Below are 8,346 nucleotides of genomic sequence, written 5' to 3'. Positions count from 1 at the left end.
ATTGAAGTACAATATCTAGTTATTTTTCTATTACCAATACGTGCTGTGTCAAATTGTGAGGAAGAATAGAACGATTTTAGGAAAGCACAGGAATGAAGAAAAGGTGCCCTGGTACAGTTCTCTACTCAGAGACACAAAGCAAAGTATGTTTGGGAAAAGAACAGCAAAAAAATAAACACAAGAGATTCCACAGATGCTGGAAATCTAGAGCTAGTATATACACAAAATGCTGGAGAAAATGAGCAAGTCAGTCAGCATCTATGGGGAAGAATAAATATTTGATGTTTGAGTTCAAGACCCTTCATCTGGACCAGAAAGGAAGGGGAAAGAAACCAGAATAAAAAGATGGGGGGAGGGGTATAAGGGAAGACGTACAAGCTGGGAGGTGATGGGTGAGACTAGGTGAGGGGGTAGGTGTTTGGGTGGGGGAGGGGGGGAAGAAGTATGAAGTTGGGAGGTGATAGGTGGAAAAGGTAAAGGGCTGAAGAAGGAATCTGATAGGAGAAGACAGTGGATCAAGGCAGGAAGGGAAGGAGAAGGGGCACCAGAGGGAGGTGATGGGCAGGTAAAGAGAAGAGACGGGGTAAGAGAAGAGCCAAAATGCAGAATGGAAAAAGGTGGGGGGGGGAGAGAAATTACAGAAGGTAGAGAATTCAGTGAGTTCCATGGGTACAGATGTATTTCTGTAACTTCCTCCAGCGTTATAGTCCTCTTACATATCAGTTCTCCTCCAGTTCCAGTCTCTTCTAATGACTTCACCCTGGATGGCTATACAGTACTCTCAGCTGTGGAGATCATTAATTCTTTGCTCAGGTTCCTTATCTCACTACTTTTGTCTCCACTAAAATAATTGTCTTTAATTAAGCTCTTGCTCGCTTATTCAACTATCTCCTATACGGCACAGCATCAAACTTGGTTTGAGAAGGCTCGTATAAAGTAAGTTGCGATATTTTATTCCATTAAATTTGCTCTATATGCACAGTAACTGGGGATTTTTATTACTGGAAATGCAGGAAGAAAATACTGCAAAAGTCAAACACAAAAATTGATTTAAAGACAGTGGGATTTGTGAGCCACACACACAGTTATCAACCAATGTAAAGCCAGACGAAGCTTAAAAAGCTGAAAGGCCTGCTCCTGTTTCTATATTGCATTAATCTCTGGGAATGCAGCATTGGAGACGACTGTAATCATGGAAAATCTCCAAAAATACCGAAGCTTCATTAATGTATGGTATACATTTTCCAATGTTAAGACATTCAAGGAAAAGAGCAGTTTAATCTCTCATAAGAAGAAAGAGCAACGACTAAATAGATTGAGGGTATAGCAAACATTAGCAGAAAATTCCAGAAATATTCAGCAGACCAGTCACTAGTTGTGGAAAGAGAAGTAAGTGTTATTGATTCAGGGAGAAAGCTTTGCCCTTCATCAGGCCATTGCCTCAGCAATTCTAATAATCTGATCAAGGACAGGTTGTTGAATTTCTGTGACTCACAACTGGGTTCACTAAAGACTTTTCCTAAAAACTAAGATGGTGACAATCAAAGAACGACAGTTATCTGACCTTGCATGATGATAGTCCATGCATCCATTGCAGCAGAAGAGCACAATAACATTGAAATAAAAGCTGCTGTAAACTTTGCAGTCTTTGATTCTCACCTGCTATTTTCTAACATCATGGCAGATCCACAACTTAGTTCAATGTTCCCACATTATTGCAATGTAGATGGGTATCATCCATGAACAAACTGAGCACCTACATCCCTCAGGGACAGAGAATTCCAGAAAGCCACAACTCACCTCAGTCATAAATGGTCACCCACTTGTTCCATATTCTCCAACCTGTAGAAATAGCCTCTCAGCACCTTACCCATCACTTTAATGAGCTCGTCTCCCAATCCCCTGTAATAAAACCACAAGACCTATAGAAATAGGATAAGAGTTAGGTCATTTGGCTCACTAATCCACCATTCAATCATAGCTGATTTTTTCAACTCCATTCTCTCACCTTCTTCCTGAAATCCTTAACCCATTCAAGAAGCTATCAACCTCTGACTTAAATACATCCAATATAATCCAGTGCTGCTGCATCAGATAATCACCGCATTCCAGAAGCAAATGTAGTGAACCTTCTTAACATCTTAGGCCACACAGGGTAGCTAAGATGTGATCTCTTCAAAATCTTACCCAATTGCAGTTAGACTTCCTTACCTTATATTCCAATTCCCTTCACGCTTTAAATTGTTTGGTGTACCTTCTTGGTAATTTTCTGTGCTCATAGGATATCCATGTTCTTCTAAGCGTTAACATTTTATACTTTCTCACACTTTAATAAATATGTAAATATGTTGCATGAATGGGTTTCCCTCTTGTCCAGCTTGTTAGTTCCTTATACAAAAAGCATTATTTTCTAACCGTGCATTATCCTTCCCTTTCCTTTCATTAATCCACGTGGACACTGGCTGATGATCTTAAATATTCCATTGTGCCCTCTAAGGACATTCTTACCAATGCATTCACTATATCTGCCAACTTTAGAATCTTAGAAAGCACCTTCTTTTTTAGTCCTCCAGTGTGTTTCTTTGATAAGTTTAGTTATGTTCTTCCTTCTCATTAGGCCCTTGATTCCATATTATTTCTGATTTGCTTGTTATGTCTTCCACCTGAAAGGAAATACAAGGTACTTGGTTACTTGTTTAATCTCTGAGCTATTTCCTTGACCTTTTTTGTAATTTCTCCTGGCTCAATTCCTGGTGGATCCCCGCATACTTCCTTCCTTTTTACACATTTGGAAAAGCTTTTAAAAATTGTAATTCTTGCTCATTTCCACTGATTCTTCTCCCTTTATAATATTTTTTGATTATTCTTTTCTGATTTCTAAATCTCTGCCAACTAGAATTGTTACTACTCTTCACAGCATTGTCAGATCGATTTTTTTAAATTACCGTCCTTAACTTCTTTAGTTATACACAGGCAGATCATTTTCCTCCAGAAATGTTATTTCCCTCTTATCACATCACTTTTTCATTTAACGTCATACCAACCCAACTTTCACAAATAAGGAATCATCTTTACTTATGAATAAGACATTTTTAAAATTTTACTTAGGGTATGTCACTCAGTGTTACCATATCATAATCATTCTTGGTTAGAAGAATCCAAGTTTAAAAAATCACTAATTAACCCTGTTTTATTACCCAAGACTCTACTGAAAATAAGTTCTAACCTTATTGTCCCATTATGTTCAAAGTGATTTGCCACTGTCTTAAATGAAATTTGTTCTTTAGTGCAACTCACTGTCCCAAGAAAACAAAAACTCGTGAAGGTAAGAGCTGGAGTAGGCCACAAGAATGCCTCAAGCCTCCCTTGCTATTCAATATGATCTACACTGACCATAGCTCCCTTCCTGTTCCCCTTCCCCCAAATTGTCCTGTCTTTGAAAGCAATGGCTGATAAATACGTACCCTATTTTCCTCACAACACCTTGAGCTGTGGATTCACCCCTCAGATCTGTCTGATTTTATGTCAGTTTGCACAAAGCTCAGTAAACAATCCAGTCGTGGTTACCAGTAAAGATCTGAGTGACCACATTGCTAGTTTCAATTATGTTGTTAGTTCCTATTTAATATAGCAACCAAATCTTCCATCCTTTCTCCAACTTCTTCCACAACTACAAATTGATGACCTGATAGGCAACATAATCTTTCAAACACCCAGTAACAGAAGCAAGAAGTTCTATCTATGACAGTAACTAAACTGTCTCCTACAACTATCATGTTCTGTTTTGTTCTTCTCAGTTCCAAAGCCATTTGCTCCATGGTACCATGTTCTCATTATTCCTCCTCTCAGCAGGAAGGACTGCTATCCCTAGTACTCATCTACCACACCACCAGACTACACATCCAACATATTACTCTCTTTACAGTGCCGGTGATGGGACGATTGCGGTTCAATTCTTCATCCTGTCTGTAAGTCTATATGTTTTCCCCGTGACCATGTGCATTTCGTCCAGGTTCCCCAATTTCCTCCCACATTCGAAAGGCGTACGGTTAGGGTTAGTAAGCTCAAGGCATGCTGTATTGGTGCCGGAAGCATGGAGACATTTGCATCTTCAGCCCAGTATGTCTTCAGGCTGTCCAGCCATTTTAATTCCACTCCTCATTCCCACACCCACATTTCTGTCCATTACCTCCTGCTCTATCATTTTGAGGCTAAACACAAACTAGAACAATAGTGTCTCATGTTCTGCCTGAGCACCCTCCAACCTGGCATCATGAACATCAGATCCTCAAACTACCAGTAACTGCTCCCCCTCTGTCTCTCTTTCTATTTTCTCTTCTCTCTCTCCTTCTGGCCCCAATCACCATATGTCTTACCTCCCTCCCTCTTTCTCCATATGCCCATCACCCATGCATTCCTCTCACTGGTTCTCTTCACCACCTCCCTATCTTTATACAATGCTCCACTCAATGTCAATAAGACCAAGGAACTGACTGTAGACTAGGAGAGGGAAACCAGTAATCCATGACCCAATAATCATCAGAGGATCAGAAGTGGATAGGGTCAGTAACTTTAACTTCCTGGGTGTCACTATATAAATATAATTGCAAAAAAAGCACAACAGTATTTCCTCAGGAGTCTACGGAGATTCAGCATGTCATCAAAAACCTTGGCAAACTTCTATAGGTGTGTGGTGGAAAGTGTGCTGACTGACTGCATTACTGCCTGGTATGGGAACACCAATGCCTTTGAGCTGAAAATCCTACAACAGGTGGTGGATTCGGCCCAGTACATCATGGATAAAACCCTCCCAACCTCTACATGAACCTCCGCACACCTACATGAAGCACTGCCATGGAAAAGCAACATCCACTCTGATGATAAATTTTACTTCGATCCTTCCTCTCCTTTCAGCCCTTTGTCATTTCCACCTATAACCCTCCACCTTTTGACATAACTTCCATTCTTTTCTCTCCCTCATCTGTCCTTGCCTGGTTACCTGCCAATTCCTGCTCCACCCCTTCCCTTCCCTTCACCTTTTTACATTGACTTTTACTCTTCTTTAGATGAAGTGCCTTGACCTAAAACTTCAACTGTGTATTTCCTTCCACAGATGCTGCCTGATATGCTGAGCTCTTCCAGCATTCGTGCATTGTTCCTGTCAATGGGGTGTTTGATTTTATTCATCAGATAACAACTATATGTTAGACAAGGGTAAAGGCTGAGGCTACTGCATCACTGTTCCCATAGGTACCCGATTCACTATAGAGTCCAGCTGTCAGTGCCCTCTAGTCAAATCTATTTTCTTGGCATGTGCCTGCATGCGTGCGAGTCTGCTTTTCATGGCTTTTTTACAAGGCGTGGAGTGAGAGAGAGAGACTGTGTGGCGTGTCACTCCTCACACAGGCATTTTCGCAGTATTTTCCCTTTATTTTACAAGGTCGAGTTGCGATCTCGACTCTCAACCCGGCCTGGATGGAAAGCATACTCGGGAGCGGACCGGGCTGGTTTCGAACCTGGGAACCTCCACTCCCGAGTCCGGCGCCGATGCCATTGCGCCACCAGCCGGCCCGACCTCTAGTCAAATCTAAACCATTCCCTAGCTTAAAGAATGTAACTACTTCTTGATTCAAACAGTCCAGATAATTCAATGGAGAAACAAAGTCTTGCAGATGTTAGAAACTAATGCTATTATTTGGCATAACTTAGCAGCTCTCCTGCTCACCGAGGCATATTAATGACTCCAGCTCAACAGCTTTAAGAGCCCTTGAGATGAAACACTTCTGATTTGCTCTTGATCTGATACTTGAAAAGATAACAGATCTAATGCCAGTAAAGTCACCTGGTAACACCAGCTTCTACAGGGAGCAGTTACAGCATAGCCCCTTGCCCTGCTATCCTTATTAAATCTGACTTTATTTAATTAGTTGGTTACTAAATAGATTGTTTAATTAATATAGTAATTAGATTATAGATTTCATTCTAGCAGTATTTACTTTAGTAGATGGAACTGTGAAATCTCACAATCTGATTTCACAGTTTATCTGTAAGGGTGGCAATCAAAACAAAGTCCCGTCACTTTTACCTCAGTACAAGTGACAATAATAAACCAACTACCAACATCCTGTCAGTATCTATACTCGTAAACCTTTATTAAGCAATAGGAACATGGAATATTCAGAGTGCCATAATGGACCTTGAATGAGTCAAAAAGATGTCGTCAGGGGTCCAAAGGTCTCCTGCTCTATTGTATATAGCATCCTATACAGTGGTGGGGGTGCGGTAGGTGACTGTTGGGAAAGACTGGTGTGCAATGAGGAAATGACCTTAGGGTTGTAGAGTGTGGGGGTGCAATGGGTGACCTGAGCAAGATTGGGCAGAGGTTTGGAGCTGGAGGGATTTCTGAGAAGACAGCCCGGGAATAGGAATAAGCTTGTTACCATGAAGATGATTGGGGAAACAGAGAGAAAACAGAAGAGCCAGTGACATGTTTGAATAGGGTAAGAGAGGGGATGAAAAATAGATTGGGGTGTACTGGAAAGAGATACAAAGGGCCAAAAGACCATCAGGAGGGAGTACAGATTGGTCATTGAGGTGGGCTAAGAATATATAGAGAGGGTGGTCGTCTCAGAATCTCCAGTAGCAGGCAAGCTAGGGATGGGCCTTTTAAATAACGGTGGCACGGTCTCCGTGCTCCAGTTATTGTTGTCACATTGCTCGTCTTGTTTATTGCCCTTCTAAAAACGGAGGATCTGGGATGAATTCCCATAAGCACAGTGCAGTGTGGACTCAAAACCTTCAGATGGAAACTTTTAGATAAAATTCACACGAAGGCTACGTGAGGGAATATCTATGTCTGAACATTTTAATTGCGACATCTACTTGAATAGTTATCAGATTTTTTTCTCAAGGTCATTGATGTTCTGAAAGCAATGTAATTGGGCATCAGTCTGAGCTTTGTTTGGGTATAAATTGCATCTAAAGTAGAAAGTCTCAGCATTTCCAAATATTTGGAATCTAAACTAAAAAAAAGCAGTTAGACTGTTCATAAAATTACTGAATTATTTTTAGGCTTCTTTAGTTTGAAAAATAAAGGGCCATTTTAAAACACTTAAAAATATTAAAAAATATAACCACCAGCATAATTAATTTTACAACTAAGTGCATTTTGTATTCATCATAAAAAGAATTTTAAAAATATTATAATATCATTGTTTAAAGAAAACACCAGAAACCGCGGTTGTCATCGTTCTGTCCCTCCCATAGCAGAACACTTCGTTTTGTTTTATAAATAAATGGCAACATTAGTTCATATCATGTGATGAAAAAGGATTCATCGCACATTTGAGCCCATAATCACAGCCTATAGTCTCACTTTCACGTTTCTCACTGATGTATCATACTTGACCCTGCTTATTGCAGCACTTTTATTATGTCAGGAGAAAAGACATGGGATTGAACAGAAACAAAAATGCAGGGGTGAAAATTGTTTTCACACTCATGGCTGTTTGAAATGAGTGCACTCAGTACTGTTGTAGTCCTAGATGAATGGAAAGAAAGCTGGAGTCTGGCCAATGTTGTTTTATAACCTTCTGCATCTACCAACAAAGATTGTACATCTGGGAGCACAAACCAACATTTTCTGAGAATTTGGATAATACTTAGCAATAACTGAATGCTTCTCCTTCTCAAAAGGGCAGTAATATACTTAACCAGGGATAAAAAGATTTGAATGTAAAATCAAAATAAAATAAACTCATTCGACTCGTGCATTTCTGGTACAAATAGAATGCCAGCCCGTGAAGCATTAACATAAAACATGCCAAGTAGAATTACCATCAGAGTGTCTGTAATCTGCTTGCTTTTCTCTCCATGTTTTTATTTCACATGATTTTAAAGAAAGCAATGGCGCCAATATACTTCGAAAATAACTGCTCTGACAGTAACGGGATTATGTTAATAACCTGATAGTTAAAATCAAGATGAAGACCATGGTCAATGACTGTGAATGAGGGCTAGTGACACCCCCCACCCTCAGGCTGATGAGTTCCAGGAACAGAGGTCGGTCCACACAAGCAGGAGGCATGAGGGCTGGTGAACCCCCAAGTTGGCGAGCCCCAGGGTCGGAGCACTGTGCAAGTTTGGAGTTTGAGGCACGGAGTTCAAATTCCCATGATAGGTGAGTCTTGGGGTCAATAACAAAGGTCGAAGCTCGAAGGTCAAGGACTGAATTGGGCAGGTCCAGAAATCGAGGCCCAATGGTCAAAGTGCCTGCTTCAGCAGGTCTGAAAGTTGGCTGCCCAATGTTTGTGGTGTCTGTGAGTTGGAAGCCTGGCGCTGTGTCCT

At 40.7% G+C, this 8,346-nt stretch overlaps 1 long non-coding RNA gene across 1 annotated transcript in view; it reads right to left on the bottom strand.

The window, feature by feature from the left end:
• Nucleotides 1-1,769: 1,769 nt before the first annotated feature.
• LOC134349601 (uncharacterized) overlaps nt 1,770-8,346 on the bottom strand; it is a 30,044-nt gene continuing 23,467 nt past the window's right edge. The window contains exons 2-3 of the long non-coding RNA XR_010018724.1: nt 2,554-2,663; nt 1,770-1,922 (exon numbers count right to left, since the gene is read on the bottom strand). This is a non-coding gene — a long non-coding RNA (uncharacterized LOC134349601). The remainder of the gene's footprint in view (nt 1,923-2,553; nt 2,664-8,346) is intronic.

Source organism: Mobula hypostoma, chromosome 7 (assembly GCF_963921235.1).
Source record: "Mobula hypostoma chromosome 7, sMobHyp1.1, whole genome shotgun sequence".
Taxonomy (NCBI): domain Eukaryota; kingdom Metazoa; phylum Chordata; class Chondrichthyes; order Myliobatiformes; family Myliobatidae; genus Mobula; species Mobula hypostoma.
This window is presented reverse-complemented; position numbering and strand designations above follow the sequence as displayed.